The 23,286-nt window shown below is 37.7% G+C and overlaps 1 protein-coding gene across 21 annotated transcripts in view; it reads right to left on the reverse strand.

Annotated features, from left to right (window-relative positions):
• The window catches only part of LOC127482446 (poly(rC)-binding protein 3-like), a 493,280-nt gene that overhangs the window by 203,296 nt on the left and 266,698 nt on the right, over positions 1 to 23,286 (reverse strand). The window contains exon 1 of one of the 21 annotated variants that reach the window (XM_051812772.1): positions 10,434 to 10,533. The exons of the other annotated variants lie outside the window; for them this stretch is intronic. The gene's annotated coding sequence lies outside the window, so the exon portion shown is untranslated. Of the gene's footprint in view, positions 1 to 10,433; positions 10,534 to 23,286 lie in introns of those variants that run through there. 21 annotated transcript variants of the gene reach the window in all.

Here is a 23,286-nt window from a genome sequence, read left to right on the forward strand (position 1 = left end):
AAAGGAGATCTTATGTCATTCTCAGAAATCCTACTATATGTGGGTCTTTAGCTCACAGTAGATGCTTCTTTAGTTCCTAGTGACATGATTCAACAGAGACATAAGGAGATCTTTGCTTCAAAAGAGGAGAGAGAACACAACAGGAATATTCTGCAAACTCAGAGTAGCATTACAACACTAGTAAAGTAGGGACATCAAGTTTCTTTGTTGGAAGTTAGTTTTGGTCCTGATTGTCTCATGCTTAAGGTCAAAATTGTAAAATAAATTAAAACTGAAGTATTCCCATACAAACCATAAATTTTATGATTTATCATTAAACACAAAACTATTAATGGATAGATCTCCAATGGCCAGGAATGATGGAAAATCTGCATAACATTACCTGTCATGCATACTCATTTGCTATTTAATCCTTTCCTATGTTTCCCAGCTTTCACTTCCTTAGGTCACATTATTAATATTCTTTTAATAAAGCTTGTCTATGTGAATTAAATAGTACTTGAGTCCTGAAGGTTTCAGATACTGTAATATTTTATCATGTTTTTGTTCTGCAGATCATTTATTTTTCCTTAAGGAAAAAATGCTTCAGCAAGAAGGTGTTGCTACTAGCTCTCAGCTGCATGAAGAAAAGATTTCAGAGCAGCACTTGGAGCATCCAATTTAGATAAGTTCCATTTGAAAAATTTTGGAGAATGCTAGGATAAGGAGGTTATCTGCTGACCAGCTGAATGACAGTCAAGGAAAATGTAAGCATCCTTCACAAAGGATGATTGTATCAGAGAGAGTGCATTAAAAAAAATGAATAAGAACCTCCTATTCAGAATCATTTACTAAGTTATTGTACCAGATAAGAAAGAGTTAGAGTTCAGGAGCATATCTCTTATAAAACATGATTAGATTCCTTAATCTTTGGGGTGATGAATATTTACTCTCGAGCTTTTGAATGTATCTGATAATTTAAATACATTTATTTCAATAATTTAAGATTTGAAAAAATACTGATACAGCTTGTAAGCCTTCCCTTGCGGAGACACGGCTGAACTGGAAAAGCAGCTTTCTGCCAATACAGCTGACAGTCAATACATCAAGTCACATAAAAGAAATCATAGAATTATTTCTTTTTCTCCTAGAATCACTGCTGTATACCAGGGCTCCTGCTGCAATGGGATATAAACCAGAGGCCTCCTTATGTTCTTGCTGGGTGGCCCTATTAAAAGCCTGACACACAGATGAGGGCTCAGCACAAGGGGAAATTTCTTAGGCAGTTTCATGAGCAAAGCTCAGCACAAGGGGAAATTTCTTAGGCAGTTTCATGAGCAAAGACACTAGGACAACGTGGTTTGTGGAGGATCTCCTGCACCGGACTGACTCACTAAGGAGATTCCATGGGAACTTCTCCCAGAGTGCTAGCATGCCAGCACTGCCGGGGCTGCACTCTTGGAGGGGAGCCTCCACTGCTCAGTATGTTATCAGGAATGTATCAGTCTCCCATTTACAAAACAAGGATAAATTAAAAAGGTAGCTGTGTAAATGACCAAAAGGGCGGAAAAGTAACTGGCTATACCAAAACCAGAGAAAATCAAAGAAACTGAACTCATTGACGCTCCAACTGCCCTTCCCCATCTGAGATGTAGTAGTCCTTGCAAATGACCACTGATAACACTATCTTTTCTTACTTTGATTATGATAATTATTTGAATACATTTATATTATTATAAAAACCAAAACCCAGTATATGATATCTAATTTACAGAGAGAAGAAAACCAAAGACACTCTTTAACTAACTTATATTCTTAGCTTGTTTTCCAAATTGGTCCACTTTACCAGATGATATGAATTCCTTAGCTCCTCTTTGAGAAGGAAATATGGGATTGCAATCACAAATGTCCAACTGTGTTCCAGAGACGGTGCATTTCTTCTAGACCTCTCTGACCAGAAATGAGCTGTAGCTTAGTAGTTTTATGGTCTATGCAATAAGAAAACTACAAGCTTGCTTTGCAAACCAGAGGCATTCTTGGAGCACTCTCATCTATGTTACTACTTCTGAAGAGCTCAATTCCATGCAATCAGAGGAGCTTCTTCTTTAAATACTATTTCCTTTTCTTCTGTATTTTATACCATTACGATTTTCTACCTCCTTATTTTGATCTTTCTGTAACACTTCACAAAATGTGAATACACATCTGTGGGCATAAGGAAGTACTAACACTTCGGTATCTACATTTTAGCAAATGTTACCTTCAATAAGCATGCTTCATTGGATACAGCAAGAGTGTGTTTGTATGAAACTAATCTTCTGGAAAAAAGCAATTGAGCCATTTTAATAAGATAATTTCCACCTAATATTTTATATCTGCAATGCAGATGTCTACAGTCAAGATAATACCTTGCACTTTCTTTAGAGTCAATGAAGAGAAATAAAAAGTTGGAAGGTATGATTTATGTGACCGTTTTTAAACACATAATTTGGAATGGAATGATGTATATCCAACAAGTACTTATTACTCTCTATGAACTAAAAAGGTGCTAACTGAGAAGCTGGCTACATCAACATTTACACTGCGAACATTTATTTTGGTATTGTGAATCCCGCCTTCTCTACAGCAGAACAAGTAGGTGAAAAAAAGAAAAAAAAAGTAACTCATGAAGCAAATCTGATTGTTACAGTTGTGCGTTGAAAAGCTGGGAGCTAAATTCTTTGCACTTCTCTGGCTGTGCTGAACAGCTTCATAATTTGAGTCTTCCTTCCATCTGCAACTGGAGGCTGTTGATTTAATTTCACACAGATACTAATTCATTATCAGATCAATTCAATCAACTAAGCACAATCAATGCAACTCTAACTACAAATTTGATTTGTTGATTGTACTACTCTCTTGTAATTAGTTTTGTAAGAGAAAAAAGTTTACATGTTATTTGATTTTTCTTCTACTGGCTTGCTAAATTTCCATAAAATGCTAAAAAGAGCATTGAGAGCTTCTGCCCCCAAAAGAAACACAAGTTGTAGCCCTGAAAGAACAGATATAAAGTTACTGAATCTTTTACCACTTTGCCATGCTTCCAAGTTACAACAGTGACCTGCAAAAGATCAGTAAGATAAAGCACTCTGAAATGATAATGAGATTCTCTCACCAACCAATGGTAACTCTAACAGAACAGGTGAAATGTGATACAGAACTATTTGTCTCATAAAGAGAAGAGAAAACCTGACTGAAAAATCAGAGCTTACAGCAGAGCATTGCAGCTCTTCCTTCTTCCAGACCACAAAATGATACAGGAAAATTATTTGTCCTAGAGTTTCATGGTCTCAATTTCCATAGCTATAAACAGTAAGACAGAACTGGAGGGAAATTGTAATTTTTCCAATTTGCATTATTTTGAGTAAGGACAGCAAAGGTAATGCAGAGTAGAAAGGTAACTTCACACACTGGAAGTGATATATAAATATGACACCACCCAGAGGTCAAGCAACACTTCATAGACTCAAATTCTACTCAGCATGTAAGGTATTTATACATGTAACAGATGATAGTCCCTATTAAAGTAGTTCCATCAGTGGGACAGAGTATATCAGTATGAAGTTGCCTAAATGAACGGTGTTGTGCTTTAATGGGATGTGGAACACATTAGCATTAGGGAGTTTTACAGCAATATAATGTTAGAGCTTTTTAAGTAAAATTATTTGATATAAAAAGATAAAAAATCTCCCCCTTCTGAAGAAAGTCTTTGTGTTCAACTCAAGTAGTGACAATAGGAAAAGCTGCCACACCTCAGAGATTACCTTTGTCTGTATTTTCCTTCTTCTAGATTTTCTACCCTTACACAGAACTGTGCCAGTTTTTTAAAAGGATATAAGATACAATGTGGTTACTTAATTTCTGAAGGCAATACAAAAGAAAATAGAGAACAAGGAAATGAAAGGCTAAATCACTAGCTGGATTAAAGCTGCTGTGGTCCCCATGTTGTCCCGAGCACAGACACAACTCCTCAGTATTTCAGAAAGAAGGAAATTACCTTCTGACCTTGCACATGAAGTAGCCTGGGTATCTGGTCATTGCAAAAAGAAGCTTAGTATCCTCTCTTTGATCTGATGTGGAAAGTTGGCCTGACTTGAATTAAGCTGAATATGGAAATTTAACAAGAGAGGTTCCCGTCTGTGCTTTTTACATTAATTTTTAAATCTAATTTCTATAGCAGTGCCCTTAATCTGCTTGTAAACTTGTTTTTAACTGTCAGACTTGAGTAGCTATTGAGGAAAATTATACACATTTCAAACAACTGCCTAACTGGGTATTTACTCTAGAGACATGACTGCATCCAAATACATTATTTCTTCTTCACAGGTAAATATTTTTCAATTTATGTAATTTCATAAAGAATTTGTAAAGAGAATTTAAATCTTCAACTACTACCACTCAGTAGCCACTGAGAGAAGGAAATGCAAAGTAACACTTTGTCCTTCAATGCCTCAGCAGTGCCCTTGTTTTGTACTTTTACAGCAGTAGCTAATATCTCACTTGCTAGTTACTCCTTTGTGTCATATGCCTGTCTGTCTGTTGTCACTTCTGTGACAGCCATTCTGTTATTTAAGCATATCTTTCCCTTGCATCTAAGCCCAAGCCTATCTTCAAAGCTGAAGCTGTGCCTTCTCACTTTTACTTGAGCAAAACTCCTGTGAACTTCAGTGAGAGGAGGAAGTCTCATTTGCTAAATTTCCAAGTGTAAAAGCAAAAAGAGAAACATGCACATTTCAGTGGGAACATCCTTCCCAAGATCTGCCTTTGGCCACATGCAGAGACAACTCCTCTCTCAGCCTGTGAAGGGAGCTGGGGACTTTACAGGACCCTAGAGGAGAGCCGTAGGGGAGCGTGAGACTTCTTAATATTTCTCATCCAGAAAACACAATGTCATCAAGTCTTCAAGTCAAACTCTTCAAAAAAGCTGTGCTCCAGAGAACAAAATAAGTGGTCTGATTTCCAATGAAGTCAAGAGCCAGTACCTTACAGGGAGGCAGGATGTTCAATGCTTTTCAGAATCAGAGATCTTCATTTGTTTTCTCAACTCCATACCTGTCGCCTTTGGTTGGATTCTCCAATCTATGTAACAGCAGTTCTGACCTATTGCTCACTGACTTATCTGAAAGCATCAGATCACTAAGACATACATGATTCTTTTTTCACTGCAGAGTTAGCTTCAGTTAATGTTGTTGCTGTTGATAACTTGGGTCCCATTCATGAAAAAAATACCCACCAAAAAAGCCAGTAACTCTCATTCAAGAATAGTTATGCTTTCAACCATGGATTTGTCTGGCCCATCAGCGGAAATCAGCTCAGGGGATTGATTTCCTGAGCTAATCAGCTCAGCTACTAACTCATCAGCTATGAACACAGCTACTCTGTATTGCTATAATGTTAATTTACAGGTTGGCTTTCCTCATTCAAGCAATATTAACTTGAGGGGCATTAGCTTGAGTGCATGCAATTTAAACTAATTCTTTAGTAAGGACAAGTTCTGTCAAGTAGCTTTTAGCATAACCTTATAACCTTTCTGCTAGTAGCTCCTTATCAGGAATTAATTTTAAAAGAAGAGCTTTTTCCCTACTCCTAATGGAATGTTGCACAGGGAAAAGCAAGCAACCCTTTGCCAGGTATTTTAGCATGCTGATCTGCTTGCTCCCACCTAGGACAGAATAGAAGCACAACAGAGCCATTTTTATTTCACTCTTTTTTTTTTCTTTATGTGCTTTGACCTCCAGGTTCTGTAATTTTTACCAGGAGGACCTATTATCATGAGTGCTTTAACTAGCCAGTGTAAGTTCTTGGCAGCCAGTCCCCTCAGCCTGACTGAAGCAATCAATCTGCCAGAAAATCACAACAATATCATGTGCTATGAATATTTTATAGTTTACTTACTCTAATTGCCCATTTCATGCCCAAGCACTAAGGTCATGCTAGTCACACCTGTTAGGATATTTTGTCCTCTATGAGACTAAAAAGTAGGTCAACGCTCAGAATATTCTCATAATTTGGTTAAAGAAAGATGACTAGGACTAAGAAACAGATGAACTGACTAGCATCACCAGACCACAGAGCTATCAAAACACTCCCAAGACATGCTTTGTAAATGTACTCTGGCTCTGGAGCCACTCAGTGACCATTGCATTGGTTTGTGCAGTGGTTTCTGTGGTACATGCTGAAGTGGCAGGCTGACAATTAACCTCTGCTTCGACACGGAATGCCTTTAGGTTCAAAGACATGCTTGTCTCAAGAGAAACGCAAACCATAATAAAAATTTACTTCAGCAGCTTTAGGATTTTTGCATCACATGGCCTGATTTGCATCTGGAACCCCAGAAATACACTTATTGAAAATTTAAATATGAAGGTCATCCTGTACTGGATTTCCCTGCATTCAGGTTATCTGAAGAAATATCTGTGCTATATCACACTCCCAAATTCAATGTGTTCTATGCAGCTGGCAAAGTTATGCTCTTCCTCTTTCTGGTGATGTTTAGATAGATGCTGTGTAAGAGACTTAGAGTGCAAACATGTATGGAGTGTGGATGTATCATAAGGATTCTCAAGAAACCTTTAAAGAATTCTACAACAGTTGGGCATCCTCCTGGATGCAAGCACAAGTATAGTGCTTAAAGAAGAAACAAAAGAAATCCTGTCTACCATAAAAGGGAAATTAATTTGACTCTAGTCCTCTTTTCTTAAGACAGGATATATAGAATCGGAAAAACATAAGTGGCTTTGATTCAACACTGCTTCTGGGTTTTACTGCTTAAATACAAGAACACCTTCACAGGTACACTGGAGTTATACCACAGTTCCAGCAAGAGACACATGACATCTGCAGCATGTACTGCTGTGGCAATGCAGGAGGTGATTAGAGTTTCAGACAAACCCATCTTTCAGTGCAGGCTGTTCTGGTATTCCACACACTGCGAAAAGAGCTGCTGGGTGGATGCCAGCTTTGAATGTACAGCAGTGCTCTAAGCACTAAAAGCAGTTGGGAATCCTGTTATGAACCTTTGGAATGTGGCATTCTGGTAAAATAAGATTATTGCCCGCAGGTTCAGAACAGACTTGATATTCTTCTGCCAGAAACCGAAAACAAAGACTATGGTAGCATTCGTGTTCAAGAACAGGCAGCTCTCAGCTGTCCTGCACGTTGACAACTGGTAGGAATCCCTAAAAATGAACGTTTGCTAATCGTATCTGTCCAGGTCTAACCAAATGTAGCACAAAGCAGTTTATCAGATTTGTCAGTGTATTACTTCATAAGTTATTTGTGTGTCTATGCCTCAGTCTCTTTTGGGATTCACCATTAAAAATTAGAAAAAGCAGAACAAAATAAAGAAGCCTTCGCAGTTGAATAAATCCCATGAAACTATCAATAGAGTAGTAGTCTAAAGTAGGAATGCCATATATTAGACTGGTTTATTACCCATTCAAGAAAATGGTGCTTTAAGTTTTTCCTTATTTCCTATGAGGATTTTGATTTGAAAGTGTATAGAAATTACAAGTTCCTTAGCAATGCAATACCTGGGAAATACAACCTTTTAAAACATATAAAGAAACACACACAAAATTTACACATGCAGACTGGTGATTTTGGTTTTGGGTTATGTTTCTGCTTCAAAAACTTTCCTGTTATCATACTAAAAGAATGTAGAAAACATATATTGTTCTGAATAATCTAGCAAATGATTGTGAATAACCAGTTTCAGTGCTCTATCTTTTCTTATTGATAGGATGTAATTTCTCCTATTTTTCATATGTTTTAGAGGGGGGAAAATGGATATCTTGAAAAGTATTGCTGAATAAAGTCTAAGAAGTGTTTTTAAGTTTCTTTGCATTCTTCCAAAGTTTTGCATAATATAAATTGCATGTCTTGAATAAGCAGGATACAAAATAATTGCACCAAGTACAGAGAGCTCACACATACAATTCCAGTATTCAGAGACTGGGCAAGAACTTTTTTCCTCCATCTTGCCATCAATACTTCTGTTGATTCTTTAATTTTTACCATTCCTTCAGACATCCTCAATTTCATTCAGATTCTATTCACTGGAAGACTCCAAAGTATTTGTATATCTGTATATCCATTTCCTTTGCTGATATTTTTAACGAAGAATTTATTAAATTTATTTCAATAATTAACACTAGAAACAATAACTTCAGCATGCCTTCCTCTGAAAATTTGGTAGTCCGAATTTGTCTGGAAACCTGGTCTCCTCAAAATCTATTCTGATGGTGTATGGGAAGATGAAGCAGTAAATATGCTTTGCTGCTTTCAAATTCTTGATGAAAATAAAGCTGCATATAATGTTTTACATTTTTTGCTGATTCTCCTGCTGGTGAATGACTTTTGATATGTAATGCAGTAATACACCCAGGCTATTTCTTGGAAATATTACTTACAGTCAGCTTTTTTAGAATAAAGACGTAATCAGAAAGTCCTCTAACTGATTCCCCTGTGACAAGGATTCTTGTAAGTACACATAAAGTGAAAATATGCTCATTTTCCTAAATAAATTCATTACCATGCTTTAACAGCTGCTGAAATGATTTGAAGAGTTTAGTGCAAACCTGAACTAGCAGTTACTTATACCCACAACAATTTGTAGAGACAGTACGGTTATGTCTCTATCCCATGTTCCCAACTGTAGTGAAATAAATTTAAGATTGTTTAAGCACACTTGCCTTATACTGATGTGAAAACCCTTGGCCACATCTAGAATGTAGGTCATACTTTTTTCCTAGGAAAATCTTTTATATATTTTTCTTTTCAGGTGGAAAAAAAGCCTTTGTACCACAGGACAAAACTTTGCAAGCTTGTTCTTCCTTTCAACAATGTAAAGCCCTGTGATAGTTTCACCTCAGTGGAGGAAGCTGTGTGCCCCATAAGCCTCACGTGACCACATGCATAACACTGCTGAGATAAAACCAAACAGTAGGAGGAGCCTTTATCAGTTAAAATCCGTGAGAAAAGCTGCTACTGATAGGAATTCTTCACGTAACTTCATTGCTGTGGAATTTCCAGGTCAATCTCTTGACCTCTAAATACTGGACCTGGATAAGCTGTCATTTTGCCAGATACATATGAGAAATAGATGCCATTTCAGGGCCTTGACTATCTAGACAAACTAGTAGGCTATCTCTGCAGAGAGAGTAAGTCACTCCATCCAGCACAAGCCTGCACAAAGTCATCCTTCTGCTATTTTTCAAGTTTTCCTTAATAGTAATAACAGAAAAATGCCAAGCAATTGTCATTTCTGGTTTAATTTTTTCAGCAGCAGTAATACACACATTTTGTAGAACAGCACATCTTACCGAGAGTCTCTGTCCTGAAAAACATTTACGTCCAAATGTTCTGCTTCGTGCACCATCAACTGAAAAGTCAGCAGTGGTGTCACTATCATGCACACTGCTTATGTTCTTGTAAATAAAGTCATAACCTCTTCAGTTTAAGGAGCTTGTATTAGAGCTAGCAAATTAAACAAAAATGTTGAAGATGCTTCTTTAGTAACAGTGTCTGTATTTACTAGATGAGCTACAAATATGAGAGACCACTGGTGTAAGATTTTCAAGTGTGGTCAATGGGGACATCTGCCTGCAAGCAATGCAAATCACCATGTATTTTTAGTGATTTTATTGCAATACTAAGCTTCTGCACTACAATACTCAGCTTCTACACATGAGAAAAGTCTGATAACAAAGAGATTTTGCTTCTGAGATATGCTTAATGTTTACTAAAATACTTCTTCATCATCCTGTTGTTCTTTCACAAACAAAATCATGGCTAACTATTTCACATCAATTTTCTTTTTTTAAAGTCAGTCTGAAAGCAAGCAGTCTTGCTATTCTTCCTCTGATTTTGCCCTGAGTGGGCAAATAAGCCTGCATGTCAAAAGACCACAGCTGTGCTTATGGCAAATGGATAGATGTACAGACAATGACTGAGCCTGCCTCTAATTCAGAAGCAAACAATGTACTGACAGCAGCAGTGGGTAGCTGGAGAATAAAGGGCAGTTGTGCAGGGTACTGGCATCTCGCTGAAGCCAGTGAATACAGTATAAAGCAGTCTCAGTTTTCAAGACTTAAATAGTTACTCTATCCTTAATATGGACACTTTGCAGTGGAAAATAATAATAATAAAAAAATCTGTAAATGAAGTAGATTAAGGGAGGAACGGACTAAAACATTTGCATATTTGATATACAGGACTTGTTTTGCTACAAATGGCAGTAAACTACATGTGGTTTCTGAGAGTAAGTAGTGTACATCAAACTAAACATGACATGATAGCTATCATTCAGATTAGACAGTATCCGCTGTGGGCACTGGGCATCTGAAAGGGAACCTGAAGCAGGAGATATGTGATAATATGCTGATGGACATGAAGAATACCAAGGCTGAACCAACCTTGGGTTTCCAGGGCTATTGTTTCTTCCACTGGCTCTGAACACTGGGCAGTGTTCAATGGTATGGAAAGTCAGATGCTCAAGCACAGCTACTCTCTCACCTAGGATTAAAAAAACCAAACACAGTACTTTCCGCTTCTGACAGCTGATTTCAGAATTGAAGACTATATATTGTTCCCTTGATGTAGTATGCCCTTGAGTAAGATTTGAAACTAAATTTTGTGTTTGTTTAAGTGGAAGCAGTGGACCACAAACACATCTGTCCTTTCCTTCAGCAAAGGAACAGCAAAACCTTCATTAATCAAATACAATAAATGTTAAACACTGACTCTATTTACTCGGAGTAAATAAGCTACATGATTACATTCATCTTGGAGGTCGAGCCCAAGGGGATTTGCCAGAGTCCACTTTGTAACAGGCTACCCTTCTGCCCTGCCACACCCTTTCCCCTCTCCAAGGAAAGCACAAGAAGAAATAGGCACTGGCCATGTGGTGTCCATTCTGTACCTGCATTGCAGCACAGGATGGGAGCAGTAACTCTGGACATTTTCAAGTAACCGGACTGGATTGTTTAACAACAACACAGTTACCCACAAGGATGAATAAAATCTCCTTAATCATAAGTTGCAAGGAGAAACTTTTTTTCCTCTCCTGACCTGGTCTATGCCAAAAGTGCAAGGGTAGAGAATATGCTCAAAACTTCCATTTGCTGAGTTGCCTGTACAGTGGGCCATGCAGGAAACCACCAGATATCTTGTTACGCCTCCTTGCTGTCACCTGTAGAATGGGTGGGAGGAAGGACTGAGCAGGTCAACAGACTGAAGGAGAGCCAGGGCATCAAGTCCACGAGTAATTCGTCTTGCTTTTGGTGAACTACCTTTGCAATATACTCCTATCTGGAGGTTTGAGGAAGCAGCAGAATTTACTCTCATATGAATAAATAATTTATTCCATGCATGGATAAGGCATCTACACATTTACAGAAAAAGAAACACAGGAATATGGGAAAAACAACTGTAAGTTTTCCAAAACATGATTACATACTTGCCTATAGAAATTCCCTTAATAGATTTGCAAGAAACCTCATATGAAATGATATGCATATTCACAAATGCAATGAGTACATTTCTCATACTTAATTAGCACAGCAGAATTTCTGCGCTGATAAATTATCTGTGAAAATTACATTACAGATTTTGCAGCTGATATGGAGACATTACAGTAAAAAACACCCAGAAAAAATATGAACTAATTACATAATGAGCCTTGAAAAATCAAGTTCTCACTTGGTACGTCACTGGGGGTATATCAGATATCTACATCAGTGGTACCCAAAAGCAGTAATCTGCTCTATAAACACTGGTGATTAAACTTAATAACTAGGTCTTAATTTTGCTGAACTGACTTGCTAGTATTAGGTGTCTGCAGATGCCTCCAGTGCTTGGAATGATTCATCTGTGTCAAACCAGGACAAGCAGCTCCCTACAGCACATATTTGTTTTTTAAAAATGTACCTCAAACAATTCATACTTTAAATCTTCCTTGTGCCTATAGACATCTTTAATGTCTATATATGCCTATATATGTCTATATGCCCTTTGTCCCAGCATTGATTTAAATTAATAATTTTCTCTTACTCAGAAAGTTAGGGGAATATCTGCCCAGATGATCATACTGTTCACCTGAATTGCAAGGGCTGTCCCTACCTTAGCCAATTGTGTACTCCAGCAAAAGTGGCTCTGTGCAGCAAAACACTTGTAATTGCAGATCCCACATCTGCTATTTTCCCATTTTGCAGGTTTTCACTTCAGAGTGGCCCTGGCCTGATTCCACTGACCAAATGATTCCTTACAACTGGAATATATTATGAACACTTCTGGAGAAAATCTCACAGCTTTGTTTCCTCCTGAGGGAAAGCATTTCACATGTTCTAAGAGAGCTCTGCACTGCATCCAAAGCACAGCATGTAGGGAGAGTTTGGAGACTTGCATCAAAAGTGCCCTCCTAATCTGACCTGAAAAGCCATAGATGGGGTAGACATACCCCATCTGACCAAATCATACTTATGCTACAGAGTGAAACACTTTTTCCTCCATCTCACCTTTCAGAAAAGATAAGGAGTTACAGTGCCTGGGAAATTTAAATGCAACCACAAAACTTCAACGAAATGGTAACATATCACTTTAATGTGAAGCTACTCTCCAGCTAAACCTTGTGCAGAAAGTTATTTGCTTTTGCTGAGTGGCCTTCCATAGATGCAAAAATCTACATTAATGTAAGATGACATGAGACAAGGTTTCTAAAAATGTGTATTCTGTTTAAGAGTTCAATCGAAATACACGCTCAATGGTAAAGGGGATTTTTTTCTATTAGTCATGACTAGTTTGCAGGTCAAGGTCAAACAAGTTTAGAACAGATCTCTGTATATACTTCCACCTCCTTACACTAGTTACAATCCAGTTTACGCTAGGGCAAAACCTGGAGGGCCTGCTAGAAGCATCAGCAGATGCTTGGGTCTGTCAAGTAGACATACTTCATAGTTGCAGTTAGCTTGCAGTCAGTGTGAAAAATATTCAGTGGTCTTTGTGTTTGTGTGTGTTTTTATTTGATTTGCGAGTCTTTTAAATTTAGGAACTATTTTACAGTGATACATTCACACAACTGTCCACAGCTACAAAATTAACACTTTGTCTATGGGTGAACAAGGACAACTATGAAAAAATTGATGAAAAATGTGAAGCCCCTTCATGTAATTAGCATATGGAGACTGTCTTGCAAGAGGTAAAGAAATTTGTGACCAATTTAATGTGGTTTAAGCTGTACAGAGCACAGCTTCTGAATGAGATTTTAGATGACTTTAAGGTGTTTTAAGTTACATAAACTGATCACTGTAAATACTTTGTAGAGTATGGAGACGGGAAGGACTCTGCTCTCCTTTATCTTATATCAGTGTTCCCAAATATAATGCACTTATTATTCACTACGTTGCCTTCAAAGAAAACAAATGTGCAAAAAAATAAACTATCTCTACACTTTGAAATGAAAGCAAATGGATAGAGGACAGCTACATCACAGCACAGCACCACCATAGAGCTCCAGTTCTAGCTTAGTTCTGATCCTATAGGAAGATGCAGGAAATAGCTCCAAGAGAACAGCCTGCAAAATAACTGGGAAGGAGTATACTCCTGTAAGGAGCACATATTATGCTTTACAGTGCAGTATAAATTTCCCCCTATCCAGATCTCCTTCTGTAAGCGATAAACACTTGTCTTTCTCTCCCTTCTAGAAAAAAAACAAAACACTGTCATGTCATCCTTTTGCTGCACAGGTGTCAGCTATTATTGTCTTCCAAATTATCTTATCAAACAGTACAATAAGTTAAATCAACATAAATTGTTCCTAATCTGGAGCAGTTGCTATTGTGTCTGTTTCCAACTTGGAAAGAAGAGTTTTTCTTCAAGGTTGTTTGTATTTTGTTGGTCAGATGAGAGATGCTTCCTTTCTGCTTTCTTTTGGCTCCCTCATACTTGTAAAGGATTCTTTAGCTGCTCCAGCCATTAGCTGCTTCCTGAGCTTTCATATGATTTTGTGTTTGTTTCTATAGCTGCTTGCCAGTATTGCACATACAAACATACCAATAAAAGAGAACTATGAGACACTGAACAGAAAACTTGCAGCAGAAGGAAATTAGGCAAAATTCAGAGGTTGATCCAAGGAATTTCAACATACTTATATATATATTTATGTGTTGCTTCTTCACTGTCTGCAATATTCCCTTGCAATAGTCTTCATTCAGACCCTAGAAAAATCATGTGTGTGGTTCTCAATGAGATTTACTAAGTGCATGCCTGAAGTTTGGGAAGGCATAGTTAGAACAGTATGGTGCTATCAGTGTCTAAAGTCTAAGGTAAGCTTAATAAGACTGCATATTCTACCAGATTTTCCTGGTAATTCTGGAAGAAAATACTTCCTATGTGACTATTCCTCAAACTGAGAAGATTAACAATATATTTGATCTTAAGTTTATTTCTCTCTTTGGATGTTTTCTTTCTTGAAATGTGTTTTCTTTCAAGTTGATTACTGCTGTGTTAGTCAAGCTCTTTTTGATTATAGCTGCCTGTGATATTTCTACTGAGATGAAATTAAACTTTTAAAATGTGCTTTACTAGTTTGAAGCGGTTTTTTTCTGCTTTACTTCTTTCTATTTTCTTAGTAAAATTAGGGGGTCTTTTGAAATGTTAAAACTTCTTTTAGACATGCCTGTTATGCTCTTTAAAGACATCTTTAATTCCTATTCTAGAAAAGTACAGGGAAGAAACCAAAAATGGAGGGCTGTCAGTGTAACCTCACCACTGTTCAAAGTGTTTAAGCCATCAGTATGATCCATACTGTGGCTCATTGTTGAAGCATTTTTGACATTACTAATTCTACTTAATAAAATAGAGGGATATGTAGAGCAGCTAACGTTATGCTATGTAGCCAACATTTATAGAAAAATTAGAGACTCTGCCAAGCCTTGATTCACTTTCCGGTGTCATGGATTGACATAATCCAGGTCTCTGAACAGATTCTACAGCAACACATAAGCATCTATTTCAGAAATACAGCAATAACTTTCTAAAATTTACCTTCTTCTTTTATTTCATCCCAATAAAGTCCAAAAGAAAATTTAAAACAAAAAAAAGAAGATGAGAGTGTGTTATCTATCTAGGGTTCTTCATTTAAATGCAATTTCTCCATGGACTCTCTCAGTCTTCAACTTGAGTGCTTGTGTTATTTTCAAAAATTATTATCTTTTAATGAGAAAGAGCCAAAGCACTACAGTCATGAAATGAGAAATTCCACTGTGGCAGGTGTTTATAGACAAAAAGACCATTCTTGCACTAAAGGTTTTATGATTGTTCCCATTGTTCTAATTGACTGAACAGTTAAAACACTATGCACCTGGCTTTATAGAGCGGCTGACTAATTGCTGCTCTTCATACTTCTTGGCAATCACTTAAAGAGTAAAGTTTGACTCTTAATCACATGTGGGAAAAAAAGGACCTGCACCAGAGTGTTTGAGAATACTGTGTTACCAGAAGTGCAGAGACACAGTAAATGAGGGCTCAGCACAGAGAAGCAGCAGGCAGTACTAGAACTGCCTACAAAGAGAAGTCCAGAGCCACAGTCAAGGGCTGATGGGGAGCTGCAGGAAGAGAAGACAACAGTTATGGCCAAGAGAAGAAGTCAAAGACGGGAAGGGAAACCAAGAAAAGAAGAGGTCAAGAAAAGAACTGAAGGCAATGCAGAGCAGAAGCAGCCATGAAGTTACATGAATATTCTGAGGAAGTGGAAAAGTAAATGGTAGAAAAGTAGGTGCAACATGGTCAGTGCTGAGAGGAATCAGAATCTGGTGGAGGTAAGCACAGTCCATCTCAAAATATGCAAGGATCGTGGTGATAACTAGGCTATACTGAAAAGATGTATCAGGTTCCTGAACGTAAAGTAATTCTGGAAAAGAATGAGGGAAGGAGTGCTAAAGGACTTCTGAAATATCAAATCTATACTATCTGTAGCTCTAGAAGACCTGAAAAGTATTAAACCATCCCACTATGGCCTCCAAAGCAACTATCATGACAAGAAAGAATGGCACAGAGGCCTTTGAACTCAATTTTTCAGACAAAAACCTGTCTATTTGATCAAATGTACCAAGAACTACCTCCTTGCAGTCAAGACAAATCTGAATCCTGAGCTCAAAAGAACTAAAATGAAACCATTCTGCTCCGTTATCAACATTTTCTTTCCAAAGTGTAGAACAGGATTTTACAAGGATGAACAGTTCTGCCTCCTAGAACGTTATAAGAAAGTAGTCTGAGCCCTTTGTTTTCTGAAATAGTGTTTCCTGCTTATCATTCCCACTGTGATAGTGCCTCAGCGTGTTACCTTACTGTAAAAAAGATTGGAAAATCATATGCTACTGATTCTTACAGGAGAGAAGAACACACCTGAAGTTAGTACTGGGACTGAAAATGTTTTACGTTCACTTCCTTCCCTCCAAAACCCCCAAAGTAATAGGTGTCATGATAACTGTTGATAGCAGGATGACATGTAAGAAGTTTTTCTCTCCCATATCCTTGTCAGAAGACTGATCTCAGTTCAATCTTTTAATAAGACTTGATGTTACTTTTCACAGTATAAAATGTATGCTAGTAAACAAAAGAAGTGTTTATAGTAGTGCCTAAACATGAGGAAATTATTTTAGTGACAAGGACACCAAAATAGAATGTGCCATGAACTGGAGAATTAACAGCTGTATATTCAGAATTTTGTAAGACAGCAAAGCTCTTCACTCTTTAAGTTAGTGTTGAATTCAAATACATTTTACACTTTCAGTTTTAGAAGCCCTAGCAAAGTTTTATCTGCTACCCATAATTTGATGTACATAGCAAACATGTGCTAAAGATTACTGAAAAGGTTTCTTGCATTGATAACCTTAGTAAAAATGATATTCAGGGAGCAAAACAGAATTTTACAATGCAGAATCACATAGATGATGGAATTTCTTCTAATGTACTTAACCAAAGTAAAACTTGGCAGCACTCCCCTGCCAGAATAAAACTTTATCGCATGAAAGCTACCCACATAGCTGAATAGATGGAAATCTTTCATACTAGTTAAATAATATATGCTGCTTCATGCAGAGCAATAAAGTGACTATCATCAGAATTTCATATTGACAATGGGGAAAAAAAGAAGTAATGGGCCTCATTTATTCCTAGTAAGGTTTTATTATCTACAGTAAGGTTATACCTTGAAGTATAGTTTGGAGGTTTGGGTATGTCAGATTTATTTTCACTTCTCCTTTTCAGACTCTCTGGGCTTTGATTTGATAACCTATTGTAATTTCATGTACTCAAAAGGACTGCCTTACAGGTTCTGAGGTCCAGTGGTTTGGAAAGTTTAAGTAACATCAGGGACTATGAAGTCAGAGGGATCTCTGCATTTGGCTTTGTGTTCACATAACAGTGTTATCACTGTGCTCTCTATTATATCAGACAGTTCAACTTAAGTTTATTCGCATACAACTTTCACAAAAGTTGAGTGGGGAGACTCACAACTGAAAGAGGCTTTGTCTCTGAATAAAATACTCCGTGAAAAAAAAATGCAGCCTCCTACCTTATTAAGCTAAGTGCCATACACAGAACTGTAATAAGATAAGCCTTAGTGAACTAACTGGTGGGTGCCTACAAAAAAGAAGTTAGATATTTCAGTTGGTACCTGACAGACTACCAGCCGTTCATGTCTTCCAAAGAAATGCTGAAAAAATCTCTGAAAGGGAGAATTTTCCACATGAAAAGTTTGTCTTCCTTTCTTATTGAATGGTGTTAATGGTGTTATTTTTGTTGGTTTGGTTTTTTTAATTTATTTTATTTTTTTGACACTCCAGCTTCATAGAGTGTCTGTTATTCTAGGCAAGAATTCAGACAAAAACAGTACGCCAAGGCTGTGTCTGTAAGGATTGTGAATACAGGCAGAATTTTCTAATGGGGAAAACAGAAGATAATCTTGAATTTCTGTGTGTGATGAAGATAAAATTAGGGATCTCTACTTCCAAGCAAATAGTGAAGAAAAAACAATCACAACATCTTGCACGCACATGGCTGGTGTCTAGTTGGCTCTAAAAGAATAGGATGTACTGCAGCCAGGTTTTGCAAGCACGTTGGCATAAATCCCCTTTCTGACTTTTCCACAAAACAGAGACAATACAAAGTGGCATCATAAGCTCTTCTACAGTGTGTGTTATGTTAATGCTTGAGCACCTCTCAATCTTTCTCTCTAAACACTTGCTATCTGTACTAACCCCATCTCAGTGGCAGATACATGGGATATTCCAGGAAAACACACAGTGTTGAAATAAGGTTTCTTTGGACAACAGCTGTACTACAAAGCTCCTTCTTGGAGTCTAATCATAGCTGTAAATGCATTAGAATGGAGAAGGATGTCTTTAAGGTTTAGTTCCTCTGATGTAATTTTTGGTATAGATGTCCCTATAGTTTCATGGTTTATTTTATCTTGCATTAGTAAGTAAGCCGGTAACCATAAAAAGATACCTAACAGTGGAACAAGTAACACAGAATTCATCGTCATTTGGCTCCATGAAAGTAAGCAAAGTGTGATCCGACAGTTAGGAGAGAATCACAGTAAGAGACTGCAAAGTCCTGTGTCATCAACTGAAATGCATCGCAATAATTTTAGAATCATGTTATATTGTAGCAGACGAGGAGCTATTACACAGATTTATTGGTTTCTATTTACCCCTGATATAAATCAGTTAAAATAAATGGTGGAACAAAAGGAATAGCTTTGGTATATTATGTAGTAAACTTTTTTATAGCTTTGTTGAGTGAATAAATAATGACAAATTGGTTTTTTTATCTAGTATGGCACTTATTTTCTGCATTGTACATTTGTATTCATAGCAAATACACCGAATGTGTTTTAAGAGAAAGCAATCATAGAGTTGCACACTAAGTTATATATCCAGTGTGAAAATTAAAACAACAACAAACACACCCAAAAGGGATATAAATGTTTAGTCATGATCTTATAAGCAAAAGAAAAAAGTCTACTCATGTTTCTAAACTGAGGATCTGATCTCCTGCAGTGTTCCCACAGTTATTCTGTCTGGGATTAAAGTGCTGAAGCTTAAGATATTACATTCTTGGACATCCACCCTCTTAGCAATTACTGTCTTCACAGCAAGGACAGCAGAAACAGCATGCAAAACAAGCAATGTCTCTCTGGGCACTGGAGTTCACAAGTTCAGTGAATTAGTTTAAGCTACGTTCAGTCTGTTGGATTTAGCGTTTAAGCAGTCCTCAGCAGGATGCTGAGGAGAACAGCATTCCCTTCTGCCTCTCCACCACATACCTGCCAGTCTCTCGTGGCTCAGTCTATGGACACCTGGAAGCAATAATGTCCTTACTGCTGTATCTTAATCCGGCACAGCTCACCCCTCTGAAGCCTAAGCTATCGGAAACTTTTCCAGAGAAAGAACAGAGGGCTTTATGACACATCTTTATTGTTTTCTTACACAGTGCATACAGCTGAATTTTAATGGTCTCCAACATAATGAAAGTTTGAGCATCCAAATTTCGAGGGTTCATGGAGCTTAGACAAGGTGTGAGGTGCTCTGAAGTATCGTTTCGACAATAAAATTTTGCAGAGATTATATAAGGATTAGTATTAGATAAGATTAGTACAGCTCTGCTTTCTTTACCAAGGAATAAATCTCGCTCCCAAGAAAGTAGTGGCAAATTTTTTCTTTACCACAGGACACTGTCATCTCGCTCCACTCCAATTCTCAACATGTTAGTAAAAACTGTATATATTTGTATTTAAAGCCAAATCTGATACCCAAAGAAAGTAGTCTGGCCCACTGCTTTACTCCACCGTACAGAAGCCCACTCCTTGTGGTTCCACAAATAGTGATGGAGACAGTAAAAAAGTCCCTTTCACTTCTGCAGGAGGAAATGTATGGACATAGCTGTGGTATGTCCATGGACATAGTTTACCACAGGGTGCTCTGTTGTATTGAGTAATTATGTGACTTTTATTGCACAGGGCAGAGAAGTACTAGTTAGTTAAAATATGATTTCAAATGTATTAGCAATTAAGCATGTAATGAAAATTTACTCAGAGCAATTTTCTTTTGCCATGTCTAAGAAATCAACCCCTTCCTGATTTTAGTCCAGTAGAGGAAGGGATGAATAGATTTTTTTTAAAGTGAATTTAATAGTTCATTGCATGGGATTAAAACAAACTCAGATAATATTATTAGTAGCACTGTATTTTCATATGTAAAGCTTTTGTGCTCAGATAACCACACATACCTGTAAAGGCACTCCTCCTTAAAAATACACATTGCAACCTGAGATAACTCAAATGAAATATGAGGCAAGGAAGGTGAAGCTGGGGTTACTGAGGGAGAGGGAACAGACAAGGGAGGGACTCTAGGGAAATTTTTTCATCTTTTTATTACTCACACACATATACAACCCACTCTGTTGCTGAATGACATTCTATTTTTCAAGCAGGTAACCTGCAAGTTAGACATATACAAATACAGGTTATTATTATTTAAGCTGCAGTGTACTCTGGAATGGACTTGCACCCTAGTGTGCTGAATGGATTACAAAGAGATTTTTTTAAAAAAAGTTTCTGTCCCAGAAGACCTTCACAGTCCTGTAAAATTACAGAAAGGTCAAATCTTGATGGTAAATTGAACCCAACTCTTTTCTGATTTTAAGACACTCAGAGTGTTTTATATTACACCCTTGGGTTCTCTGTAGTTTCTTTCAGTCACAAAAGCATTTGGCAATCACATTATAAACAGTTCAGAAAAATTCAAAATGCAGAAGCATAAATTACTTCAGACACTCTCAACCTTTAGAGAAAGAAGCAAAAAGAGGGGAGAGAGAGGTAATGTGAATGTGAAATGGGGGACATATAAAAAGGAGTAACAACATTTTACTGCCAAACTTTTGTCATGCATCCGAGTAAGAAGGGAAGAATCAAAGGGAATTTCCCAGGAAGTCCACCCTCCAAGAAATCAAATAGCAGCCATGAAACGGATGGAAATCATCATCTTAGGCAGAATTTGCCACCTTACCTATAGGTGTAAGAAATAGGTCCAAGATGGGTTGGGGTGTGGTATATAAGCCCATTTTTTCCTTACTCCTGGTGAAAGGGACACCCTCAGCTTGTCAGCTCTATGTGCTCTCCATGCAATATGTTCCTGAGAGTTGCACAGGAGAAGGCAGAGAAAGTTCTCAAAAATAAGACTGGGATGCAGAGGCAGAGATAATGAAAAGGATTGTCTTCCAAGAAAACAAAAAAAAATGTCCAAAAGGCAGAAGCAACAATTTCTGGCAGTCCCATGTCTCAGGATTGCATTGATAGGGAAGTAACCTCTTCATTTTTTTAGATATGTGCCTGAACATTCAGATTCTCTATGTTTTCGATACAGCTGAGATCAAGCTATTGAAATTCCACCGGCCTTCATATTCATCCTCCATGAAACTGATTTTATTAGCCCTATTTTGTATTTAAAAAGCAGTCTCACTAAGGAGTCCCTCTTGAATCAGGAGTCCCATTTTGGGAGAAATTGCAAAAATGTTCACTGAGAGAAGAATTTTCACCCCAAATAGGCAGACAAATGAAGAATAATTGCTCCCACAGGCAGAGAGGGATGAAGAACTGACTTCTATTGGAAAAAAGAGTTTTGGAAAAACATGTCTCTTAGTGAGTTATGCTTTTCCCATTCCAGCTCCATAACCAAACCAACAAAGCACATCTTTTTTTTTCTTTTTTTTTCTTTTTTTTTCTTTTTATTAAGCAGGCAAGTAAGCAAGCCAGCCCCTTTTAACCACACTTCCTTCTAGATAAATGCTCACCTAGAAGTTTCCACCTCATTCCATCCCCCAAACCATTTTCCTACATCACATACCTGAGCAATGAGAAGTCTGAAAAATCATAGTATCATAGAGTGTTTTGGATTGGAAGAGATCTTAAAGATCATCTAGTTTCAACTCCCTGCTATGGATACATTCTCGCCTTATGCCCTTTTTCTTCATTTATCTTATATCATCAAGGTACATTTCTCAAAGGAATGTCTAACACTGTTTCATATCTCTTTAGCAAAAGTGAAATATCCTTACTATAAGTATCAACGGAGTTACAAGTGAGGTCCACCACTAATACAGAAGAAGGAAAGATGTATGAAAGTTGCACTGTCTTGGCAACTTTTGGTATCTGAATGCTCAAGATGCTGCCAGAGGTGATCTAATTCACATATGTTAGTGAAACAGAGATAGTAATAATATTCCAAAACAAGTCCCAAGCCTAGAAAAGTAAGGCAAACCAACAACTGTGACAGTGAACTGGAGTCCCTCTCCTGTGGTGTTGGACAAGGTGGGAGCAGCAGTTAATTACCAGTACTTTTTTACATCATAGGAAGAAGGTCTTCAGAATAGGATTACGAAAGAAGGGTAAATTTTTTAACAACTGTAAACTAGAACATAAAGACATGGCATAACAATGTGTTGCTAAACCATTCAAAATGCTTGATTTGCACACAAACAGCAAATCTGAGATTAGCAAACTTCCTCTGGATTTGTTACGGAGATCAAAGACTCAGAAGTTCAAACAGAGCTTTGAAAAACGAGTTGGTGGATGTGGTTGCATGGCATACTGAATTCAGGCCAGAAGCCTCAACCTTGGCCCACCTGACCTGCAGGTACTTTCTTTTAAACTGTGGTGGTGGTATCAGGTCCTCTGGTTGCAAACAGCAGAGGCAGAGTACACACACACACACACACGCAGACACGGAGTAGATGTTTGGACAATAATTTACAAGTGACAGATGAGTGTCACTTGTGCAGTTAGAAAGGCACTTTGTGATTACTACACTTGCTGCTTTAGGTGCTTCACATGACAAAGCACTGGCTGAGTTAGGAGAAGCAGCAATTACTCAGCCAGCAGTGGGAAAAGTGGCAAGGAAAGGAAAGAGTAGTGCAACTACTTTACTAAGAGCTTGGGCTTTGGGATTACAGTACGCTGGCCTTTTCAAGGACTAGTGACAACTCCTAGTGTCACCAGCTTTCCTAACAGCAGAAAGACAACACGTCACCAATATTTGCACAGCTATAGAGTAGGTTAGGCCTGGCCATGGGCTTAACAGTCAGTACCAATCTATACAAATATCATGCACCTGATTGCTTCAGCAGTCAGCTGGTAATTTCTTAAATGGGACCCCAGCAGTGAGGTCAGATTGGCAATAAGTATGCTCAAACCAAACTGCTGCCAAGTTT

The sequence above is a fragment of the Manacus candei genome, unplaced genomic scaffold, assembly GCF_025592945.1.
Source record: "Manacus candei isolate 608988 ecotype Guabito, Panama unplaced genomic scaffold, ASM2559294v1 h1tg000088l, whole genome shotgun sequence".
NCBI lineage: Eukaryota > Metazoa > Chordata > Aves > Passeriformes > Pipridae > Manacus > Manacus candei.